Below are 26431 nucleotides of genomic sequence, written 5' to 3'. Positions count from 1 at the left end.
CAAAATACTTTCTGTAAAGTTTTAATATATAATGCATTTCTCTGGAATGCAGCTACCAAGTATATGACTGTAATTATTTAGCCTTTATATCTAGATGTTGAGCATAAATAGTACTGTAATAATCAGATGAACATTGTCTTACTTGTATTATATCCATATTGGTTGATGATGAGTAGGTACAAGGATCTTATTTCGTATATCATCTAGTGTAGTCATGGCTGAGCACTTACATATTGAAATACATATTATTTTATTTCCTTTTTAATTTCTTGTTTGCATTGCAGTTAGGACATTATATTAATTTGTTAAAATTAAGTATACTTAGAAGTTATATATTCTAAGAACTTCATTCTATGATAGTACAAAACGGTTAAAAAATATTTGTTATAAAAGAAGACTCTGAGTCAGTGTTTAGAATCACTGGTCTAAATAGAGAATCAATTGGTGAACCAAAAATGGTAATTCTCTTTGTAAACAGTTTTAAAGTTTCACACAACTCCACAAACACAGCCGTCTAAGAGTGGCAATAATCTTATGCTATTATACAAAAGGATTTTTTAAAAATTGATTTTTGTCTTGATAAAATTATAGGAAGGTGTGTGTGTGTGTGTTTGTGTGTGTGTGTGAGAGAGAGAGTTTATAATGGAAGGATTAAGAAAACTAAAAGCTTTCAGAGAAATAAACTGATGGAAGTAGAGTTTGGACAGGTGGTGTCAGTTTTTCCTTTGTGGCTTACATTTGGTGCTGCTAACATTTTCCTTTTCAACTGGAAGGCTAGCAGGAAACAGCTCTAAAGGAATGGAGTAATTTCACATTGTTTGTATATAACCTTATTTACGAAGTCAGCATTTGGATATTTTGGATTAGAATTCTTATTTTGAAACTATGTATTCTTTGAATTTGTACTTCATTAGAAATTGAGGTTAAACCATTTAAAAAATTCTTAGATGGTTATATTGGTAAAACAATTATAGAAAATAATTATATTTTTAACATAAAGAATATCATTAACTCTGATGTGGAATCTGAGTTTTTATGCCTTGGAGTTACGTTTGAAAATTCTTAAAGTACTTTCATACCTCCGTGTATTTGGAATTGCTTACCTCTTCCTCTAACTCTGCCTTTTAGATTGTCTGTTTAGTCTGTTGCTATAGCAGTCACTACTGTGCTTCCTAATAGTTGGCTAAATGTCAAACTTCCGTTGTAGGTGATAGACGTGGCAATTGTGTTTCAGCAGTTGGCCAAAATAAAGGATGGTGTGAATGGGTGGGAGGATAGTGACACTGTATCCCAAATTCTGTGTGAGTGTGAGCTACGTATATTACAAGTTGAAAAAACAGGAACTCTAAGCTTGGTCATGAAGTAGTCGTATAAAGTAGTTAGTGACTCTTAGAATTGAGACCGAGAACTAGCTAGCAGACATCTGATTCATATGCATTATATGATGGAGGAGATAGACTTTTAGGATTCACATTTTCTCCTGACCAACTGTCAACTCTCTTTTCTGACTGACCAAATGTCAAATACCTTTTGGGGTATTTTCTGCTGTTTCTAGTCAATCTGTAAATCTCATTACTTTTCTAACAGTCTTTTCAGAACTTTTTTTGTATTTACTTTTCCATTACTTTCTACATAGTTTTCCAGGGTGTACTTTACTTAAGATATTATTTTCAACATGTGTATGTAGATATGAGTCATTTTACTTAAAAACTATAATTTCAAATTATAATTGGACTGCTACATCTTGATGTTTTCACTTAATTCTTATTAATACATATTAATAAAAATTAATAGGAATACTGATGATGAATGGGTTCTGTGAATATGTTGATTATGAATTATATTAAGCATATTTTTATTCTCAATAATTTTGTATAGAAAAGTTTGGGTGAACTGTCAAGATTAGAGGAATTCAATGGATTTGAAGCCTTAATTAAAAACTATTATAATTAAATAAACGTCAAATACAGATATACCAGTCTTTCAAGGAATTTGAATATGTCCCTATATACCTGACCTGATCTCTTGTTTCTGACAACCTTATATTCAAATCCCTGAAAACACACAAACGTCTGTTCTGTTTTCAAATATTACATGGAAGAAGAATAACAATGTCCCTCAGTAAGTAGTTCTCATGCTTTACAAAGTTCATTGGATGCAAAATTTTCCTTTTATATAACCTAAATTCCTGCTATTGTAATGTAATTTCCCTTTTACAGATTCCAAATGGAGAACATCTGGTCACCATCTTTCTTTCTTTCTTTTACCTTTTGCCAAAGCCATCAGCAGAACCCTCTCCTCTGACCTTTACTATTCAAGTCTGACCCTTAAAATCCCACTTTATATTTGTCTGTGGTGTTTGGGCATGGTGCACAGGCAGCAGATTCTTTGATTGCCTCAGCCTTATTGGATGCCTTATTTTTTGACCTTTGCTAGACTCAGCTCCTGAGAGCTGGGCCCACTGATTTTCATACCACAAGTCATCCCTGCTCCACTTCCTAGACCAAACAGGACACACAGATGATGGTAATAAACAGCCTCAGCTTCCCACAGAGGCTGACTATTAATTATCCTTCCAATTCTAGAAACTGGGGCCTCCCCACTGGTCAGTGGGATATCCAGATAATCTTAGCTGCTAACTGGATTTGACATGTGCTGGCCACTACCCTTCTAGATCACCCTGCAAAGTCAAATCTCTCTTTGCTAAAGATTTTGAATTGAAGTCTGTGGCTAACTTTCTAGGAAGCTGTGAATCCCCTGAAATTGCCCATAAGGCATTGTGCATGTATGTATTTTTTTTTTTTTCTGACTCTGTAGTTTTTAGCACTTTCTCAAAGAGGAATGTAATACAAGTTTTAAAACAACTTATATTTTAGAGATGTATACTGAAGGATTTAAGAGTGCAATATTATGTTATCTACAGCCAATACAAAATAAAATAAAAAAAATAAACATTTCCCCTGCTTCCATATATCCTTGTGCCCAGCATTGGGTATCTGATGACCCTCCTTGCCCTTTTCTGTCTCTTTTCTGTGTGGATTCCTAGTACTAACTGGGACCTCAGCCAGTTAGTCCCAGTAAGATCTCGGGACCCTTGTCTTTTCTGCCCAGAAGACAACTGCCGGTCTGTCCAGCTTCCTAAACTTATTGGCTTCTTTCCCCTCATAAGGACCCTAATATATCCACTTGGAAATGCTATTAACAGTAGAGCAATCCTGACTTTGCTTCACAGGAATTCCAAATTCTGTGTGGTCAGTTACTGTAGCTAAATATCTACCACTGTATGTGTCTACTCAATGGGTAAATCTTATGTCGGGGTCCAAAGTTTTCCGTCACCACATCAGCTTGTGAAACTATTAGCCAAGTACAAAGATGTGAAATATAAAAATCTGGGTATCTCCTTAGTCTACTCATCTCATATCAGGTTTGTTATTGTAATCAGAGAAGAGAGACACAGACAGAGAATAATTAAGTATATGGGCAATCATATCTCCTAAACTTAAAAAAAGAGATAAAGTTTAAAACTTGGTCTAAATTTGGGACAAAACAATTGGAACTGAGGCTGCCTTGGAAGACTGGTGACATGGTTACCATAGTGAAGTAGAATAATCATACTGTGTGAGGTTAAAAATAACATTGGAAAATTAGACTTGAATAAATATTACTGTAAGAACCTATAAATGGAAAACCTTAGAATGGCTTACAACATTGTTACTTTTTTCACATTTGAGAAGGAAATTAATACACATTTCTTGCTTGCATAATTATCTCCTAGCACACTGTTTTCTTTGACTAATAACTATTCTGCCCTTGGGCTAAAATGGACCAAGGGTTCATTACAGATTACTTGCCTGAAGTGGGTAAAGGAGTGAACAGAGGAGTTTCACTTCTCTGTTGTGCTCTGTTTGGGACAGTGGAAATCAGAGTGGATAAGGATGGATAAGGTTGGAATTATCATAGCATAGACTAGAATATTGGACCAGGAAGGGATCTTGGAGACCATCTGGTTAAATTTTTCAACTGAGGAAACAGGTCAAGGATTGGCAGGTGATCTGCCTTGGCTCATTCGGCTATCGGAGTTGAGGCTGACACCCATTCTCCTGGCTCCTGGATGCATGTTCTTCCTGTACCACCATATTGCTCCCTGGCCACTTGGCTATCTCCTGGGCTTCGACAGCTCCCTGTCCTTCCTCTTTCAGGTGAAAGGAATAAAATCCCAATATGAATGAAAAAGAATCCTAACATTATGTCTCCCTTTTTACCACAAAAACTCAACCAAATATCACCTTCCTTACAATCATTCATTTTGAGGGTAGGATTTGATTAAGAAACGGCATATTGCTCTTTTAGCAGTCCTGGGACCAGAATTACTATGTTAAGCAAAGATAGGACACTTTTATATTTTATTGAATTAGTTATCTCCTGTTCCCAATAAGATGATCAGGTGTAATTAGCTAAGATGTCTGTTCAGAAAAGAATGCTAATTTAAAATTATAGAGAAAAAGCAGCAATGTAAATGAATTATTTTGGATACACAATTATACATCATAGGTTAATTATCAGCCCAAGTATTTTAGCTTTTATAGACCAGTAGAAGAAAATATGAGGTAGGTGATCACTCTGCCAAAGTTTTTAGTATTATCTATTTAATTGTCTGGAGTTATACTCTTGCATTGACAGAAATTAACTTCACAACAGAAATAACAGTAATTAACCCAACAAAACTTACTTTTACAATAAACTTAAATATAGTTATTTCATAACAAAAGGGATTAGGCATATTTCTTTTTTTTTTAAATTGAAGTATAGTTGATTTACAATGCTAGATTTGCTTCGGTTATACAACATAGTGATTCAATATTTTTATAGATTATACTCCATTTAAAGTTATTATAAAATATTGGTTATATTCTCTGTGCTACACATAACATCCTTGTATTTTATTTATTTTATACTTAGTAGTTTGTATCTCTTAGTCCCCTTCCCCTGTCTTGCCTCTCCTCCAACCTGTCTCCCCACTGGTAACCACTAGTTTGTTCTCTGTATCTATGAGTCTGTTTCTGTTTTTTTATATTCATTCATTTGTTTTATTTTTTAGATTCCACATATAAATAAAAATTTATCTTTCTCTGTCTTATTTCACTAAGCATAAAACCCTCCAGGTCCATCTACATTATTGCAAATAGCAAAATTTTTTTAAACAATTTTATTTTGTTATTGTAAAATTTTTATTTATTTATTTTTGGCTGCATTGTGTCTTCATTGCTGCACGTGGGTTTCTCTAGTTGTGGCTAGCGGGGCCTACTCGTCGTTGCGGTGCGTGGGCTTCTCATTGTGGTGGCTTTTCTTGTTGTGGAGCACGGGCTCTAGGTACACAGGCTTCAGTAGTTGTGGCATGCGGGTTCAGTAGTTGTGGCTCGCGGGCTCTAGAGTGCAGGCTAAGTAGTTGTGGCGCATAGGCTTAGTTGCTCCGCAGCATGTGGGATCTTCCCGGACCAGGGCTCGGACCCGTGTCGCCTGCATTGGCAGGCAGATTCTTAACCACTGCGCCACCAGGGAAGTCCCACAAATGCAAAATTTTGTTCTTTTTTATGACTAATAGTCCACTGTGCGTGTGTGTATGTGTGTGTGTGTGTATATATGTATATAATCTCACATCTTCTTTATCCATTCATCTGTTGATGGACACTCAGTTTGCTTCCATATCTTGGCTATTGTAAATAATGCTGCTATGAACATTGGGGTGCATATATCTTTTTGAATTAGTGTTCTCATTTTCTTCAGATATTTACCCAGGCATGGAATTGCTGGATCAGTTGTTAGTTCTATTTTTAATTTTTTGAGGAATCGCCATACTGTTTTTCACAGTGGCTGGCTGTACCAGTTTTTATTCCCACCAACAGTGAACTAGGGTTCCCTTTTTTCCACATCCTCACCAACATTTATTATTTGTTGTCTTTTTGACAATAGCCAGTCTAACAGGTATGAGGTGATATCTCATTGTGGTTTTGATTTACATTTTCCTTTTGCTTAGCAATGTTAAGAATCTTTTCATGTTTCTGTTGGCCGTCTGTATGTCTTCTCTGGAAAAATGTCTACTCAGGTCTTCTGGCCATCATTTAATCAGCTGTTTGTTTTTTTGATATTGGGTTTTATGAGCTCTTTATATATTTTGGATATTAACCCCTTGTCAAACATATCATTTGCAAATATCTTCTCCCATTCAGTAGGTTGTCTTTTCATTTTGGTGTATTTTAATAAGAGATAGTATGGTATAGCTAAAATGACTTTTCATTGAATAAGATAAAATATACACATCTCTATTTGGGGTTATATTATACTCGGAAGATTTACTTTTAAAATATATTGTGTGATAGCTATTAATGAATGGTAATTTGCTTTGAGGCAGGGACAACCATTATTTTAATTTTCATTTTATTCTCAAGATCTGGTTCATTTCTATGCATGTCATGTTTAATTGACAATGATGATATTTATTACTGTATCTGTGGTAATAAACATTACATCTAAGTATGATATAGATATTTTTACATTTCAGATTTCAATCCAGAAAGGTAAAATATATTTTACAACCATATTAGAATTAAATTCAATTATATTGAGGCTCAGATCATGTTTTCTATATACGATGACATAAATTACATCTTATAATAAAACATTAAAATCAAATAATTGAGGGAATTCACATACCTTGATGTTTGCATAAATTTTATATTCAGAACCTCATGGATTATTTAAGCTGAGAAACATCATATGATAATAAGCATAAAAATTTTCACAATGCCACGACTAGAAAATGATCTATAAATGACATCTAAAAATTGAGAAACTCTGCATAAAAATCTAAACACTGTGTTGGCAGCAAGGTGGGAGCAAATTGGCTCTGTCATATGTGGCTGTACATAAATTAGTACAACTCTTACGAAGGACAATTTAACAATATCTACTAAAATTATGAATGTATATAGCCTTTGATTCTGAGTACTTATCGTAAAGATAAATTCATTCATATGTGTGTGAAGTGAGAAATATACACATCACTAAATGCAATATTGTTTTAGAATGGTAATTTTAGTATTGTAATAGAATTTTTGTATTATAACAGGAAAGTTTGCAAGTAACTTAAATTCCAACAGTAGTAGATAGGTTAAATAATTATGGTACATTCAAAAAGGAAATACTATGCAGGTGTAAAAAATATTGAAAACACTCTTTGTTGATTTGGAAGGCTCTCCAAATTTTCCTAATGATAAACTCCTGAATTAGCCAGCCTTACCTGCCCAGTTGGAGTCAACTATGGACAACTTGGAGCCTAGAGAAGCTCAGGGCAACATAAGCTCTTTGAGGTCAGGTGTTCTCCAAAGAGCACAGGAAGAAGGATGCGCAGGGCTCCACATGCCTGGTTTCTCCTTTGAAATTCATGAATCTGTTAAGTCATTTTCTTCCTCAGGGTGAGAAGAGAAGCCATGAGTAATACTGCTAGTGGCCCTCATTTTACCAGGAAGGAAACAGCAGAGGAGGGAAAAAGTGTCCTTCCAGACATACCCATGTTCCCATTTCATTTTCATTTTTGTAGCTTCAGTCTATTTAACATGTTACCAAATAGCAGTGCTCTCAAAACACAGGCTCTTTTATTCCATCTGTTTCCACAAAGACCTTCAGAAGCTTCTTGTTGCTTACAAAAATGAAATTAAAAATTCTTAAATTTGCCTTCTAGACTTTCTAGACAGGAAGACATGGACTGAATTTAATCCCCATTGAATCTTCAGTATGAGTGGTCTGCTTGAGATGTAACAGGCATGCAATAGCTACATCTGAGTATATAGTAAATAAATAACAAATAAATGCTGAAGGTTATAATCATCTTTAAAGGCCCTGCTCCTACTCCAACCCTCCATATACTCCGGCCATTCCACACTATTTGTCCCTCCTCCTTGTACTTTTAAGGCATGACGTTTCAGAGAGAAGAATATTCTTCCATCTCTTTTCTGTCACAATTTATTCATGTTTCAAGATACTTGAGTGCTACTTCCTTTATGACACGTTACCTGATTCCCCTCAACAAGGTGAATAATTCTCCCCACTCTACTCTTACATGTTTGCAGTCGACATTAGTGCTTACGTTGTTCTACTTTACGTTATAGTTAGATATTTTCATGTCTATTTTACCTGTTAGAGTATTAACTCCTCAAGGGGGCTTATTTTATTGTATATGGTGGCTAGCACTGGCACCAACCTCTAATAAGAATTAATAAATGTTTATCAAATTGAATCATGTCAAAATTTTTTAAAAACATAAAATATTTGTATGGCAGTGACTTTTTAAAAAATTAATTTAATTTATTTTATTAATTTTTTTGGCTGCGTTGGGTCTTCATTGATGCACATGGGCTTTTCTCTAGTTGCGGTGAGTGGGGGCTACTCTTCATTGCGGTGCGCAGGCTTCTCTTTCAGGCGGCTTCTCTTGTTGCGGAGCACGGGCTCTAGGCACTCAGGCTTCAGAAGTTGTGGCACGCGGGCTCAGTAGTTGTGGCTCACAGGCTCTAGAGCTCAGGCTCAGTAGTTGTGGCGCACGGGCTTAGTTGCTCCGCCGCATGTGAGATCCTCCCAGACCAGGGCTCGAACCCGTGAGCCCTGCATTGGCAGGCAGATTCTTAACCACTGTGCCACTGGGGAAGCCCAGCAGTGACACTTTTGATGTACAAATAATTATATCACAGGCAATATAAATTTAGTTTGTTTTGTGAAAATATTGGCATTTTTCAAACATTTATCCAAATAATAGTGGGTTTCAGAACAGAATTCCAGCATCAAAGAGATTTTGGGATTGAAGTTGGGGAAAAGAAGGTGTCCATTTAGATGGAGAAAAGTAAAATTACAGATGGCATTAAAATTATCCTATAAATTTTATTGCACACTGGAAAGAATGTTAAATGACTACACAAATTTGACTGTTTTAATAATTAATTGGGGAATGCAAATTTTTGACTTGCATGAAATATGTAGTTGAACTAGACTTTTAATATTTGGATTTTAACTGTTTAACTTCATTGCATATTCTCTTAATCAACATTTGGAATTTATGTTTTGATTCTTTGACTCCTACCAACCAAAGTGTTTGGATCAGAAGCATATGCTTCTAATACATGGGAAAGAACCTGGCTAGCTTGTTTTCTGATTGGTGGAAGTGGGAGTGATGCCTCACTTTTGTCCTTTACAATCTTAGGGCTATCCCTTGGGAAAAGACGTAGGATGCAGTATGCAGATACTTTCTTTTTGCATTTGATGAATAAGCATAACAACTATTTGCAGGTAGCAGCATAAAGTCTGTAAGATACAGAGTTATTATGGTGTCTTTGGAACGAAAGGAGTGTGTACTGATGCTTTCAAATGATAGGGGTTTTGTTGCTAGGTTGAGCAAGAATCTGTGAGGTGGTTTACTTCCCAAATTGGCCCCAGTTTCACATTTTTCGTGGCATCCCTCAGCAGCATTTGGTTCGAATGCAGTAGAATACTGTCTCTTGGCTTCTGGTGACAAGCAGAGGCAGCCTGATTCTGGTGTAATGTCAGGGGTAGTTCTGTGCCGCAGGGCCTGGAGAGGCAGCAGGCCGTGTGGGAGTGCTCCCAAGGCCCCAGGTGAAAGCACAACACCAGAGGACAGGAGAAGTGGCCTGGGTATACTGTCTGCCCTGAGTATGCTCAGGCAGATTTCCTTTTTCTCATATCCCCAGACTAGGAAATGTGGATGGCACATGTGTTTGGCTGGCTGCCTTCCCAAGACATTTGAAAGCCCTGCCCAAGATCTTTTAGTGGAGCAGTGATGCTGGTTTAGATCACTGGTCATAGCAGCCTTGAGTTTCTAAACTAAGTATAAACCAACCAATATTTATACCCGTTATAACTGCTGTTTGTGAAACATTCAGCTGCCTGCCCACACAATGAAATGTAATGTGACCCAAGCTGGACAAACAACAATCATTTCTGTTAAATTATAGCAGAGCATGTGCCTAAAAGTTAAAATTATCTTAATTGAGAAGACTTGAGTTTTACTTTTTGGAAAGATTTTGTGAGAATCATGAAATACCCAAGGGCGGTCAACAGAAGATCAAATCTTGTGAACTCAAGATTACTTAATGAGCACCTTCTAGTACTTCTCCAGCAACAGGTTCCAAGATAATGAAACATTAAATGTAAGTATTGACTACAAAGACAGTCAGTTTATGGCAATAATGAGTTTATAATCTAGTTGGTGGCTTCCTTGGAATTATTTGTCATTGAGTGAATGAGAAAATCATTAAATAGTTATGCATTGGACTAAGACACCAATCTGATCATGTGTAGAGCCCTAGAAAAGTTGGAGTGGGGAAATGACTCATGGAGCAATGAGGGGAGATTAGTTACTTACATCAAGTCCTCAAATGCAAGACTGTGTGTGGTAAAGAGTCAAGGATGATATAAAGTACTATGAAAGTTCAGGGGCTGGAAAAATCATGTTGGGAGAGGTTTTCAGAGAACTTTGAACAAATTTAATTCCAGCCTAATTAACCTAAGTGCTGGGAATTCAAAAATGATTAAACCATAGACTCTGGCATTAAGTTGGATTTTGGTAGATGGAAACCAGAGTGAAAGAGATGGCATGAAGAATGATCCAATAGAGGTAAAAATGCATTATGTAGCGAATATGAGGAAAATTTAACAAATTTGAAGACAGAAAGCTGAGAGGGGGACCTAAAGGCTGAATGATGCATTGCTACATTCTAGGGATACAATTTATAGAGCCCTTAATAAGCCAGGTATGGTGCCAAGAACTTGGTGTGAATTATTGACTTTAATTTTCACAGCATCTGTGGAGATAGCTACTTTGGTTATCTCTACCTTACAGATGAGAAAAATGAATCTCAGGGTTAACTTGACCTAAGTCATGTATCTAGGAAGTGTGGAAGACAGGGTTCAGACAAGGGCAGTCTGACTCCAGAGCCACATAACCATTAAATCATTCTGCCAACTTACCCCTGACCTCATTGATAATAACTCTGAAATGTTTCTTTTATCCTTCACTCCATCAGCTCCACTGTATAATTTAGCTAACACCATCTCTCATTATTATTGCAATACTCTTAGCTGCCTTCCATGCCACTAGACATCTCCTCTTCAAATTTACTCTACCACAGCCTCCAGAATTACCTTTGGAAAACACAGATCTGATCATGTCACTCCTTTGCTAAAACAGTGTCCAGTTGCCTTTAAGAACAAACCCAAACTTCTTAGTGTGGCATACAATGTCCTTTATAATCTGCCTCTAGTCCAGTTTTCTTTCACAGCCCCATCATCTGCAACTCCACCCTCTCCTCAAGTCTCTTAGATGTCCCAGCTACACTCAAATATGCTTCAATTTCAAAACTCTAGAGTCCCTTTAAAATCTTATTTTTATGCCTCCTGAGAGTACATGTAGGGGAAAAGCTGAAATAGTAAGAAATAGATTGGAGTTTAAAAAAAGACATTGAAAGACAGGCTAAGCGGCTTGGAATTTATTAAGTAGACAATGAAGTTCTGCTGAAGACTTTTAAACAATGAAATAACGCAGTGGTTCTTTAGAAGGATTAATTTGTTGGAGTAGACAAAAGCAGACATAGAGAGACTCTCTTTGCTTAGTTTATTGATGAATCCCAGGTGTCAAGAACCCTGCCTGGAACATAGTAGGTGCTCTATAAATATTTGCTGAATGAATGAATTCCAAAGCACCTTCTGGGGATTAGTGCTTATGCAATCTTGTTCATTCTTTCTCCATTTTGACCTCTGTCTCTCTCCCTCACATACAAGTGCTCTCTCCTTTTTATCCATTCTGATCTCATTCCTTGTTTTTTAATATAAAATAATTTTCACTTAATTATTACTTATAATTCTTATTCAACAGATATTTCCTAATTATTTATTGTGTTCCAAGATGAGTTTGAGGGGCTTTCTCACAGTTGGTCACATGTAATTCTCCCAAGAGCATAATGGGGGTAGGTATCATTGTCCATATTTTGCAGATGACTGATGTCCAGAATTCACACCATTAAGCAGAGTAGATTTCTGGCTCCAAGTCTTGACCTCTTTATATCAAAGCAGTTGAACAATTTGTATTGTGATATCTTTTTGGCCTCTGACTAAATCATGGTGACTAATTTGGCCCTGCTTTAGCCACCTTTCCTTAGTTAAAATAAAAATTGCATGAGGTAAAGGAGTGAAGATGGGATAATGCTCTAGAGGGGTTGAGGGAAGATTTATTTTGTCAAAGGAAGTAGAGATGTGAATATGTTATAGTCTTGAGTGGAGGAAAAAATGCTGTGCAGCAGTGTGAGGGCAGTTATGCGTCATGGTCTTTAAAAGGGTAGGGTTTTGCCCCTAAAAATGTAGGGGATGGAATTAAGTGCTAAAGTGGAACCTTTAGTTAGTCTTGGAAAGTAAGAGGGATATTTATTCTTTCAATGAAGGAGAAAAGTAGAGAAAATAGGAGTGCTCTACAAGTAGGGGAGGGAAGAAGTTTGCAGGAAATCATATCCGCAAGTTTAGCCACTCTATTGAAGCTTCTAGCTAAAGTGACTCTAAATTGTTTGGACAAAAACTTTGGGGCAGTTGGCTAAAATATCAATCTCTAAAACTGCAGAATAGCCTGATTAAGCTTCGTCAGCTTGGTTTGGAGTGTGGGTTATGAAGTCAAATTGTCTGGATTTTAATCACAGCTCCTCCTTTTACCAACTGCATGATCTTAGCATGTTACTTAATCTCTCTGCATTTTAGTCCTCATCTGTAAAATGGGGTAATATAGTACCAACTTCATAGGTTTGCTGTGTGAATTATATGAGTTAACCTGGCCAAAACTCTAGGAAATGTACTCTGCACACAGTGAAATCTCCCTATATGTAAGTGGGGGCTGCTGCTGCTATGTGTTCCTGTTCCCTAGCACCCTAAGTATCTTGAATATTGTTCATTCTTTTCATATAGTATATATTTTCATTGGAAGATGTGGCTTGGCTGCAGGCCAGAAGTGAAACATGCTGTTCTTTCCTCTACTTTTACAACCATACTCATGTACATGATGATACAGAGGTAGCTACAGTGGCCTTAATCCAGCTGACAGCTAGTGATTGAGTGATGTCTTTGTTATTTGAATTGTTTTATTTTTAATTAAATAATTAAGCAGGAGTATTCAATCAGCGGGATCACAGATAAAAGGACTACTTCTAAACCTAAATTTGGAATGCTGGGATAAAGACAAAGATAATTTATTTGTACTTCAAGTATGCTAAAATTGTCTAATGAGTTCTGGATTATTTTTGAATAAAGAAACTTTGGATTTTGAATTACCATGGGAAACTGTAACCAGTCTACTGCTTATTCATAAATTAGTCAGTTGCTGGAGTTTGGCCACATCATACACAACGTTAAACTTCAAGGCCAACTGGAAAAGAATTTAAGCTTTGCATTAATGACAGGTTCATTAATTGAACTTTAAAATTGCTACCTTCTTTTGATGTGAAATGTAGACAATCTCTGAATTTTGGCTATTTTGGTAAATGATTGCAACTAGTGATAAAACGATATCAATTTCAGCAGCCATCTTAGAGAATTTTAGCAAAAGGAAAAATAATCTGGGATAGTATATGCTTATCCTATATATTGCTAGCTTCATTCCCAGAAAGTTTGTTTTAATAAAATTGTTCTTCACATGCCAAAGAAAACTACAGAGTTGGCTATCCCTGGGACAAATGGTTAAGAAAAAATTCATTAAAAAACTTTGAGTTAAGCCAACTAATGCTTTTTTGCCCCAAGTTCTTTGAAATATTATAACAACCTTCTTTGTAGTGGAATCATCTTTTAGTCTATCCACTAAAATAGCATTAAAGATAGTTTAAAGCTATTTAGTGATGTAGAAACATAGCTTGATGACCAAGAGTAAAATGAACATATTACACAAAATGACCAGATATGCCCAGAAGCTTGAGTTATTACTCGACCACAAGAATCTTTCAGAAATTAATGTAGAGCAATATTGGATTAGTCTATTTTTTGAGCAAGGATTAGTTTAAAAGCTATAGTAGAAATTAAAAGGTAGGAAGGAAGGGTAAAATCATCAGGGCTAATTAAAAAAAAACTCACAGGTTGTAATAAGCAGAAGGAACTTGAAAAATTTTAAATATATTATATTTATGAGTATATATGTGGAGTTTTATAGAGACTCAAAATCATGAAATATAATACTAAAAGCTGTTTTCCATATTAATAAATGTTTATATAATACACATCAATAATTCTCCTTTGTCTCTTTTAAAATTATTTTTCTTTCAAGAAAAGTACATGCAAAATAAACTGGCCATTTATACAGAGCTATTCTTCTACTAATGCTCCAGCACTTGCTGCCAAATATTTTTGAAATAGTTTAGAATATATTTCACCATTCAACATCTGTTTCTTCTCCAATATTTTAAAACGTGGAAATAGCTGTAGATAAGGGAAACTTCTCTGAAATGTCAGACTTTGTTGTACAAACATAAATTATGGCATACACAGCTATATCTTGAGAATGAAAACTACTAATTTGTGACATTGATAAAACCAAAACTTAAAAATGCTATTAGGTTAGAAATTGTGACATTTCGTAGATTGAATACATACATTCCCTTTTTCTGATATTTTGGAGCTCTAATAGTAAGACTAGCTAAAAAATGATGTTTTTAAAAGTGCAGCTTAAACAATTTTGGGAGTAAAATATTTCCAAGTGAATTATAACGATTATTTTTACTCCTAGAAAAATTAGAATATGTATTGATTTTAAAGGTTTTGAATATTCATCAAATATATTTTCAGAACCTATCATTGTTCCATGCATTGGGTTACTTGCATTTTAAAACTTAAAAATTTCAAACTAGGATTCCTTAACCGATATGTCATGTAATCCTCAGTGTGACCGTAAGTATGTTGCAAAAAAAGCATCTTTTGGGCAGATAAATTGTACTGTGGAATTTTCTAACTCTAATATGTATTGTGAATCTTGAAGAGGGGTTATAGGTGCTTGTTTCACAATCCTATTTAACCACAAAGCTTCTTTTGGGGAGAGAGGATGGGGTACATAGCTCCTATTAACACATTCATATATTAATATGCAAAAATACCCACTGGTTTGTGGACACTAAATAAGACTGTTAGGTAAAGAGCCACCAGCTGCCAAATATTTTTTCTTTTTTTTTTTTTTTGGCTGTCTGGGATTTCTCAGAGAAGGTTCATTTCTTATCTCTTCTTTAATTCATTCCACAGTCCTGCACCTCTACTTTTGTACCTGCCATCTCTCTGGACTGTTGTCCATCACTCTGCTCTTCACTTTGATGCTTCTTTCACCATCTGTGATGCTGTCAGCATTCCTTGGCCCATTTGCACAGGAGCCACAACCTGCATAGGTCTCTTGTTAGGGTGCAAAGACTGCTTCTCTACTACTGTGCTTGGATCTCCTCACTATTCTACCTGTCTTGGATTGAGGTTGATCTTTTATCCAACTGGCAGAGAAACATTTCCTCCATCTCAGTCTTGCTTTTTTGTTTTGTTTGGAAGTGGAGGAGAAGTTATTACTCCTCAGAAGAATTGATTTGATGAAGTGCTTCTTCAGTTAAGAAGCAATTGAGAGACTTCCCTCATGGTACAGTGGTTAAGAATCCACCTGCCAATGCAGGGGACACAGGTTCGAGCCCTGGTCCAGGAAGATTCCACATGCCACGGAGCAACTAAGCCCGTGAGCCACAATTACTGAGCCTGCGCGTCTGGAGGCTGTGCTCCGCAACAAGAGAGGCCGCGATAGTGCCACAGGCAGCCCTCTCCAGTCCAGAAGGCTGGATCTGTTGCATTCAAACATTGCTTAAGGCTGTTGCATTCAAACATTACTTAAGACTTTATCTTCAGCCATCAGTCTCTCTCACCAAGGAGATGTTTTGCTAAATCTGGTACATTGTACAAAATTATTTACCATTTATGCTGATTTTTCTCTAAGACTAGCCTTGTTCTCCATCGGCCTGTTATTTGGCTTTGATTACATTTTACCACATCCCATACTGCAGTCTATCACGTGTCTGTATATAACTAAAGCCCAAATGTGGACAGGTTCAGTTTCCTTTCTATGTGGTTCCTTAGCTTCTTGTAGCCAAAGCATGTAGCTAAGTGTTATCGGGGATATCACCTGCTTCCATTTGCTACAGTTTCCAGTCTCAGCTCTGACATAGCTGGGACAGCTCTTTCAATAAATTATTACATGAATCAAAGATACCAAACTAAAAAAAAAAAAAAAAAAAAAGATACCAAACTAGAACTAATGTGTAATTAGCTAACATGTGACCTGGTATGATTTGGATTATATTTCTGGATTAGAAATGGGTTTTTCAGGTATTTATGAATGATTGGAAAGTTTCATATGATATGCTTTTTGTTTAGAAAGATTAAAAATTTCTTTCAGAAATAAAATGACGTATTCTGTTTAAAATAACCAAATATATTATCATAAGTATTTGCAATGATCCATAAGTAAAATCAGCAGTATCAACAGAATTCTACTCATTGAAGTCTAATTTGTTTTCATCGTTAAGCTAAGTGCTTTTGTGGTTTCTACAATATTAGCTATGAAATAGTTCAATAGTACATGGCGTACGTTTCTCCAGCCAAAGGAAATATACTAAACATAAGTTGTAATGTCATCAATGGGGAAAATACAGTTTCAACTTTGACTCTATCATATGATGAACTATTCTTCCTAGCAAAATTGTTTCTAAAAATATTCCTTTACCATATTACAGTTAAGATATGAAAGATTAAAACATAGCCAATGGAAGGAAGGAAAGAATAATCAGAGAAAAAGAATACATCTCTAGAGAAATTGGGAAAAAGGCATAAATCTTTGGGACATTAGATTTTTTTTTTAATACAATTTTTATTTATTTATTTATTTTTGGCTGTGTTGGGTCTTCATTTCTGTGCGAGGGCTTTCTCTAGTTGCGGCAAGTGGGGGCCACTCTTTTTTTTTTTTAAAAGGAAGCAAGTTTTTTTTGTTTTTTTTTAATTTATTTTTTATTTTTATTTTTATGGCTGTGTTGGGTCTTCATTTCTGTGTGAGGGCTTTCTCTAGTTGTGGCAAGCGGGGGCCACTCTTCATCGCGGTGCGCGGGCCTCTCACTATTGCGGCCCCTCTTGTTGCGGAGCACAGGCTCCAGACGCGCAGGCTCAGTAATTGTGGCTCACGGGCCCAGTTGCTCTGCGGTATGTGGGATCTTCCCAGACCAGGGCTCGAACCCGTGTCCCCTGTATTGGCAGGCAGATTCTCAACCACTGCACCACCAGGGAAGCCCAGGACATTAGATTTTTAGAGAAAGCTAATATTGAAATAGATCAACTCATAAAGATTTAAGATTGAGAAATGTCTTAAAGAATGTCTGAGACTAAAAACTCTAGTCCAGTGGCAGAGTTGACATTCCACAAGGCCCATATTGCAATAGACAGAGTGGTGCACACAGAGGAGCTTCTTGGGAAGCCCAGGAAGAGGCATTCTCCTTAGATGTCCTAAGAGAAAACTCTACCTTGGCTAGGAGTTGAACCTGTCTTAATTGGTGAGGAGAAAGAAAAAGTTCATATTGATTCCCAACTATACATTATTTAGTTTTTAAAAAAATTTAAGCATTCCTAAATTAACCTTAGAATAAAACACATATAGTAAGCATACCATAGTTTGAGCTTCATCATCTTAAATAATCCATCTGAGTTTTGACTTAAAGCACCTCTTCCAGGTATAGATTTTATCTAACTGTCACAATGAAGTTTCTGTGTATGGAATGGGTAATAGCAAGGAAGTAACACCCTTTATAAAATATTGCTTTGTGGCTCTATTGTGGTCTGTTGAATTATTTGAATAGAGAAAAAAAGCATGAACACAGCTCTCAAGAAACCTGGAATTCTTGTAAGTTATGAGAAACAGTATTGTCATGAATCCTACAGTTCAATGTTAGAACATACGAAAAATTGCAAGATAAATACCTTCTTATGCCTCCCCCCTCCCCCCTCCCCACTTCCTTCCTTCCTTCACCTTTGTTTTGTTTTCTTTCCCTCTCTTTCCTTTTTATCTTCCTTACCTGCCTTTCTTTTTTTCCCCCTCCAAACCAATGAAGATATATCTGGCCCTTCAGAAAAGGCTGTGTTGATTCTCTGACATATCCACCTCACTTTCTTCTCCTTCCTCTAAACTTCTAGTATTCTTCTGCCCTCTATTCCTCTTACCAAATAGAAAAGGATTGATTACCACTCACTTGGCTGCAGCATTCCTATGCTGCTTTTTTCTTTACCTTTCTCTCCCTGAGTGGTGACATTTTGCTGATCCATTCAGGGGCTCACTGTGTTTCTATTATCTGCCCATCTAACCAACCCATCAAAATACGTAAGGCAAGCTCTCATATCATTCACTTTTTTTCCTTGGCTGATCTATTCTGGTGTCTCCATTTGGCGCTCTGTCTCCGTGAGTGTAAGATTGGAGGACTTGGACTGGTCAGGCTGCTCCATCCTACTTCCTCTGGAAGCTGCTGGGAACTGAGACATCTGTGTCCCACTTTCCCAGAATCTCCAGGATCAACTGATAGGTTCCTCTCTGCAGCCCCCTTCCCTTATCCATTGTCCCTTCCTCTCATCATCAAGTTCAACCTGTTCCATTGAGCCATCAAATTTTCCACTTTGTATTTTATGTTTGAAAGCATATTTTAAAGTTAATATTATATTGCAGTTTAACATTTTTCAGCATTATAGTAATGATGTTTCTCACAAAAAATATGTATCTTTGAAAGAAAGGCAGCAAAGTTTGAGTTGGACCATAAAGGATGGGTGAAATTTGAACAGATGGGTTTTCAGTCAAGAATGAACACAGTGAAGTAGGACCCCATAGGGCATGTTTATTTGTGAGGCATATTATATACAGTGAAAAGAAGGAGGTCTTGGTGTTGGCTAGAGCTGTATTTGTATCCTGGATCTACTGATTACTAGCTGTTTAACCTTGGGCAAGACAACGCACCTCTCTAAACTTCAGTTTCAAAAGCTGTGTTGTATTTCAGAGAATAATGAGGATATATGGTGAGGAAAGTTGATGATTATATTTGATGTGGAAGAAAATAGGGCACCATTGAACACTGTAGAAAACTGAAGAATGAAAATGCAAATTCTACAAAACATTAATGTTAGTAACATACAATGGGGGATTAATGGATCTTCTTATCTCAGTGGCAAGCTATTTGATTTTAATGATAAAACTGTATGATTTGAAGTCCAATTTGAGGGAACAAATACTAATGGATAGAAAAGGCAAAATGTTATGAACATGGTTCTGTTCATGATGTGTACTTCTGAGTATAGTTTTATGGCTTAGATTTTCCCTCCACAGATTTATTGATTGATTAATTGATCCATTAATTTTCCATTACATGTTAATAATATTAATGTGTTATATCATATATTGACTGCTTTTGAGAGTTACCTCAAGTAGCTTCCTCTGAGAACTGGGAAATAAATTAAGATATCCTCTGAGAGTCATATTATGGAAACAACACATAATGTTTCAGAAAATAGATCTATAAAGCTATTTTAAAGGCACTGGATGACTACTGGATGACTACAAGACTGTAGTAAAACCCAGATAAGCCAATCACAAGAGGCACTGATTGGCTACAGTAGCTCAGAAAGAAGAAGGGTAATGCCATAAAACACTGACAGTATGCACCCCTGCACTGTACAGGCAAGAGTTCATTTTAAATTAGTGAATACTTTAAAGATTACTATCCTGTTGGAAGTGTAAGGACTCCAGTTTTGTTCTTTTTCAACATTGTTTTGGCTATTGGGGTCCTTCATGGCTCCCCATAAATTTTAGGGTTATTTTTTCTATTTTTGCAATAAAAAATCATTGGGTTTTTGAAAGAGATTACATTGAACCTGTAGATCACTTTGAGTAATATGGACATTTAAACAATATTAAGTCTTCCAATCTATGAACACAGATGTGTTTCCATTTATTTGCATCTTACTGATTTACTTCAGCAAAGTTTTATAGTTTTCATTGTACAAGCTTTTGCTTCCTTGGTTTATTTCTAAGTATTTTATTCTTGTGGATGCTATTGTAAATGGGTTTATTTTCTTAATTTCCTTTTCAGATTATTAGTTGTTAATGCAGAGAAATGCAGATGATTTTTGTATGTTGATTTTGTATCCTGCTTCTTTGTTGAATTTGTTTATTAGTTCTAACAGTTTTTTAATGGAATCTTTAGTGTTTTCTACTTATCATCTGTGTACAGAGACAGTTTAAATCTTTCTTTCCAATTTGGATGCCTTTTCTTTTTCTTTCGTAATTTCTCTGGCTAGGACTTCCAGTATTTTGTTGAATGCAACTGGCAAGAGTAGACATCCTTGATTTGTTCCTGATCATAGAGGAAAAGCTTTCAGTATTCCACCACTGAGTATGATGTTAGCTGTGGGCTTTTCATATTTGGTCTTCTTTATGTTGAGGTAATTTCCTTCTATTCCTAGTTTATGGAGTGTTTTTACCTTGAAATGGTGTTGAATTTTGTCAGATGCTTTTTCTGCATCTATTAGATGATCATGTGATTTTTACCCTGTGTTCTGTTAATATGGTGTACCATAGCAATTGATAATGTGTAAAAATATACACCAAACCATCCTGGCATTCCTAGGATAAATTCTACTTAATCACAGTGAATGATTCTTTTCATGTGCTATTGAATTTGGTTGGCTAGTATTTTGTGGAGGAGTTATGTATCTATACATCAGGAATACTGGATTGTAGTTTTCTATTATAGTGTCATCCATAGTATGCTGAGTCCTGTCAGAGCCCTGAGTTGGGCTATGCAGAAACCAGTGCCTTGGGCGGCTCTCAAAAAGCTGGAAAATTGATCACATGCTCCACTCTTCCCTTTCTCCAGAGGGAGAGGCTGCTGAGCTGTATTAGCCTCTGTCTGCTGTACTGTGGGTCCTCTGGAGCATCAATGTGCCACCCAGCTTTTTTGTTCCCAGTGGCCCCCCTAGAGTAGCTGGGGTTCCATTAACACTCCACGACAGGTGAGGCAGAAGCCAATCCCATGGAAGCCCCTCTGAAAAGTCAGAATGTTAGATGTGCGGTCTAGTCTTCTCTTTTCCTTCCCAGGGAAAAGCCAGGAGATGGTAGTTTCCTCCCAATTGTGTGGTGCTGTGCCAGGGAGAGGGATTGTGGAAAGAGAGTGCCATGACTTTTCTTACTGGCTTCAGTGTGGCCGATTTTGTGCTCACCTGGGGTACAGGAGCCTCTTAACTGTGTCTGGATTTCTCATAAAGGGAATTGGTCCGTGTGTTACTGAATCAGTGTTTCTGTGGGAGGGAGAAGGGTCTGGGGCATCCTATTCCACCATCTCGCTGACATCGCTCCTCTATCGTTTCTCTGTTTAGTACTAGTTCTTGTTACGTATATATGCTTTTCTGGTTTGAGTTCTTGGAAATGTTATCACCAACAAATCATGCTCTATGCTTTTTATCTGTAATAGTGGAAACAGCTAAGAGATATAAATGTAATGACAGACACTATGTAGCACTTTTACTGCCTCAATAATTATCCTTAGTGTTTATGCAGCGATATTTAATTTTCACAAAACATTGCAGATATGTTACTATTATTTTCCTAATTTTACAGAGGAGGAAATGGATGCATAGAGAAAATATTTAAATTGCCCGAAGTTATGCAGCTTATTAGCAGAAGAGCTGGGAATTGAACCCAGGCAGTTTAAGTACAGAAACTGTGCCCTGCAGTCAGAGACAGTGCACAGTAACTGTCATACTTATGTAGCTTAACTCAGTGGTTGCTCTAAAAGTAAAACACAATAGGAAAAACCAAAAGAACACAACAACATAGAAGTTGAAAAAACCCAGAATATCCCCAAAACTCAGTGTCTAACTTGGAACATATATGTGAAGGATTCTTTTTGCTTGTTTTTGTTGTTGTTGCTTTGGTTTTGTTTTTAAACAGTTAATTCTTTTTATTTTTCATAGTTGGAAAGTATCTTTTTCGTTTAAAAAATTATTTTTAAAACACTGATTATACTCTCTTTGTTGTAAATAGGAGAAAAGGCCCACAGCAGCTTTGTTCTTTAGGAAAATGGTGCAAAGGGAACACAACTAGTGTTTTGCCAAATTTGAATACAGATTTCCTTGAGAGTGTGACTGTGATAATTAAGATGTGGTAAGAGAGATATTTAGGTTAAAATAACATTAGAGACTATTTTCAAGATAGGAGAAGTTTTTGTCATTTTGCTGCTGGTCCTTTTGGGTCCGTTTGTCATGAATATTTTTCTTCATTTTTAGCCTCCTCATGGACCAGCTCCTGATGTATCAAAAGTCCCGAAAAGCCCAGCCACCTGCTTCCTCATTGGTGTTATACCCAAGAACAGCCCAGCAAGCTTCTGGATCCTAGAGTCGCTGTCATCACTGTTCATACATAACCACCTCTTCCTGATTCTCTTTGAAGATTGCTGAGGGTCAAGCTTGAACTTGGTATGTACAGTATACAGTGTTTTGATTCAGTCTGATTGACTGTCCTCCAAGATGGTTTTAATATTTATATCTCCATCATATCTCTGCATTGTACCAACACTGGTTATTAACATTTATAAAAGCCCCTGCCAATTTTATAATTGCAAAATGCTATAATTATTTTGATATGCATTGAGAATGATTCATTTTTCATTTACTTGTATTCTTTTGTGACATGCCTGATTGTGTCCTTTGTCTATTTTTCTGTTAAAACATTTTTTTAAAAATATTTTTACTTATTTATTTTTTAATATTCATTTTTATTTATTTATTTGGCTGCGTCCAGAGTGCATGAGCTTTGTAGTTTGTGGCACGCGGGCTCTCTAGTTGAGGCATGTGAGCTCAGTAGTTGTGGCGTGTGGGCTTAGCTGCCCTGCAGCATGTGGGAACCTAGTTCCCCGACCAAGGATCGAACCCGCATCCCCCGCATTGGAAGGTGGATTCTTTACCACTGGACCACCAAGGGAAGTCCCTGTTAAAACATTTTTATTGGTTTGTGAGTATTCTTAGCAAATTACGTATATTGACTCTTTGCCTTTCAAATAAGTTGCAGATATTTCCCCAAATTTCTTAAAATTTTTCTTACTTCCAGTTATGGTTTTGGGTATATAGATGTTTTTGATTTTTCAAGTTGAAAAAATTATGGTATTATGCTTAGAGTAACTCATGCTTCAAAGTTATATTTTCTCCCTTAAAAAAATTGATTCCCCTTTTATATTTTATCTTTCTCCTTCTTTATACTTTATCTATCTCATCTAAATTGAAAGGACAACTGATTTCTGGGGAGATTGCATGGTATGAGCTAGGCAGCTCACTATTTTTTTTAAATCATCAGTCAGGGAAGACAATGCTATTTATTTTTCTTGGTTGCATTTGATTTTTGACATGTGTTTTCTTATTAAGGGAGAAACTGGCTTGGGGGTTTTTGGAGACTTGATCTTTGGTGTTCTCAAAGCATTTTGGTTTAGGTTTTATCCTCAGTTCCCATACCTTCCCCCTTAAGAAGCCTGGCAGTCACTTTCTGAGATATTTCTTCCATCTTATTCCTTTTTTCTTCTAGCTTTCCCTGGTACAACCCTTCCCTGCCCTTACCTCTCATCTCCTTTAGTCCATTTTCATGTTATTTTCCTCAGAGGTTACACAACATGATAGGATTTTTTAAATGAACATTTTATTGAAGTATAATGTACATATAGAAAACTGTTATATCTTTTATGTACAATACACACAATAAATTTTCTCAGAGTGAACAGACCCGTGTAGTCAGGAGCCAGATAAGTAAATGAAACCATTTAACAACCCAGAAAGCCCCTCTGTGCCAACATCCAATCCATCTCTTTTCTCCTCCTCCCTCAAGTTAACCATTATTTTGATTTAGAACACTATAGATAAATTTTCCCTGAGTTTGAACTTTATAGAAATAGAAATACAGAGTATGTACCAACAACATAATATTGACTTCTTTCACTCAACATTATGTTTGTAAGGTTTTCACTTAACTGCATGTAATTATAGATCATTGATTCTCATTGCTGTATAATTATAACCATAAATTTATTTATCCATTCTGTTGTTGATACACATTTGGGTGGCTACTGGTTTTTGGCTATTAGGAATAAGTTCTGGTATGGCTGTTTTCATACATGTCTTTCGGTGAACACACACACACATACATTCAGTACAACCTTATTAGCTTTTTCTAGATTTCTGGGCTTATTTCTGACCTTCTGATTGCCTAGCTTGGTCTAGTATTCACAGAGACCCCACGAGTGAAGAGAATAATCTGAATTTGGAAAAACAGGAAGGGACTATAGATTAGGCAAGTGTAGTCCAGACTGGTTTTATACGTACAATATTGTTCGAACATACAGTTTTGTTGCATTCAATCTTGTGTGTGAAAGAGTCTGGATGAAGAAAAGACTTTAAATTTGGATGAGAAAGATGCCTTTTTAAAGATGGCTTTGTTTAGAAGTTCTTTTGGTGAAGGTTTCTTGTGTGCTAAGTCATTTGGAGAACTTTATTTTCTAATGAACACAAGATAGTAAGATATTATAGTACAGAACTGTCTTATAGAGGAGCACATTTTCACCTGGGATGACTTGGAAAAAACCCAGATATTTGTCCTTTTTGATTGAAATCTAGAACTTATTTATTATAGTCCTTGAATGTTACCCATGAACTATTCTGACATACATCCTGGGAATACTTGTGCTGGGTGAGTGAGGATTTCTCAGGGCAGGAGACTAGAGCAACCTCATGTAAAGTAGCTCTCAGGACCAATGCTGACTTACTCTGGTCCTGAGATCCGTTTTTCATATGCTCAGTGATGTTCTGCATTCGGCCTGAAGCAGAACTGTACTTTTGGTATTCTGGGAGGCTTTCTACTGGGCATCAGTGATTTCCTTTCCTAAACTACAAACACAACTGCCTCTTCTGAGGAGGAAAGCAGACAGGTTTGCCTTGGCCAGAGTCCAGTGGCCCAGAGTCAAGCCCTTAAGTGCTTTTTCAAGTGCCCAGTCTAGGTTCTCTGAGGATTAGTCTGCTTGGTAGACTAAGAAGGAAATTACCCAATCATTTTTGTTCTGGCATTTATTAGTACGCAGATGTTTCTTTTGAGTTTGTAGGAGAACAACCTTGAATTGGCACTTTTCCTGGTTAGAAGGATACAACTGGTAGAAGATATGAAATATTCTTCATTGACCTAGAAGCATTAGAGGATATATTATGAAAAGTCATACTTAATAATATTTTTATCCATTAACTGTTCCTTATCTTTGCTATATATTAGTGTTTCTAACACTATTTCTAACTCTAGCAAAAGCTTGGAATTCACAGGTGTTTGTTCCAATGTTTCTTAGTATGTGGACCACACCTCCAGTCCTATTATTTACGAATCTCTGGGGAAGGGGCCTGAGAATTTCCATTTTTATCAGTCATCTCAGATGATTCTGATGTACACTAATGTTTGTGGACATCTGGCTCAAACCCTAAAGCATACTCAGTTGAATTTATTCTACTAGTTAGAATCCATTTGAGAGTAAGAGGAAATTTAAATGGCAACAAAATGAAGGTAATTTACATGGATCAACTGAAATAGTTAAGCATTATTTATGCTCAATTCTAGTAATACTCTAGGAATTTTTTTTCATAGCCTCAAGGCCATAACTCAGAATGTACTGAGTGTGGTGTCAGTGTCTCCTGAACATGTTCATATTTCAAAACTAAATGTCCTTTGATTTGAGTCTTGAATAAATCCACATTATAGAAAATTTTATTCTATAGACAATGAAGTTATAGTGGGCTTCCAGCATTATTAGTTTGCCAAATTCTAGGCCAACTTTTATAATATTGCCATACACTATTTTTCACCCTTGCTGCCATAGAGGAGCAGATGGGGAGAGAAGAAGATGAAAAAAGTAAATGAATTTTTCTTAAGAACATGATCTATTAGAACGGGAAGCCTCTGTTTGCAAGAGTCAAGAGCTGCTCCTGTCTAACTTTCATGTGCCTTCTTTTTTTCTTTACCTAATTGTAAGCTTATCTAATTACATTTTTTAAAAATCAATCAATTAATTATTTATTTATTTTTGCCTGTGTTGGGTCTTCGTTTCTGTGCGAGGGCTTTCTCCAGTTGCGGCAAGCGGGGGCCACTCTTCATCGCGGTGCGCGGGCCTCTCACTATCGCGGCCTCTCTTGTTGCGGAGCACAGGCTCCAGATGCGCAGGCTCAGTAATTGTGGCTCACGGGCCCAGTTGCTCCGCGGCATGTGGGACCTTCCCAGACCAGGGCT

General features: G+C 36.5%; 1 long non-coding RNA gene across 1 annotated transcript in view; it reads left to right on the top strand.

The window, feature by feature from the left end:
• The window catches only part of LOC118898307, a 188040-nt gene extending 165444 nt beyond the window's left edge, over positions 1-22596 (top strand). Inside the window, exon 3 of the long non-coding RNA XR_005020663.1 lies at positions 22414-22596. This is a non-coding gene — a long non-coding RNA (uncharacterized LOC118898307). The remainder of the gene's footprint in view (positions 1-22413) is intronic.
• The last annotated feature ends 3835 nt before the right edge of the window (positions 22597-26431 follow it).

The sequence above is a fragment of the Balaenoptera musculus genome, chromosome 7, assembly GCF_009873245.2.
Source record: "Balaenoptera musculus isolate JJ_BM4_2016_0621 chromosome 7, mBalMus1.pri.v3, whole genome shotgun sequence".
Taxonomy (NCBI): domain Eukaryota; kingdom Metazoa; phylum Chordata; class Mammalia; order Artiodactyla; family Balaenopteridae; genus Balaenoptera; species Balaenoptera musculus.
Note: the sequence above shows the minus strand (reverse complement) of the source record. Positions and strands in the feature narration are given on the sequence as shown.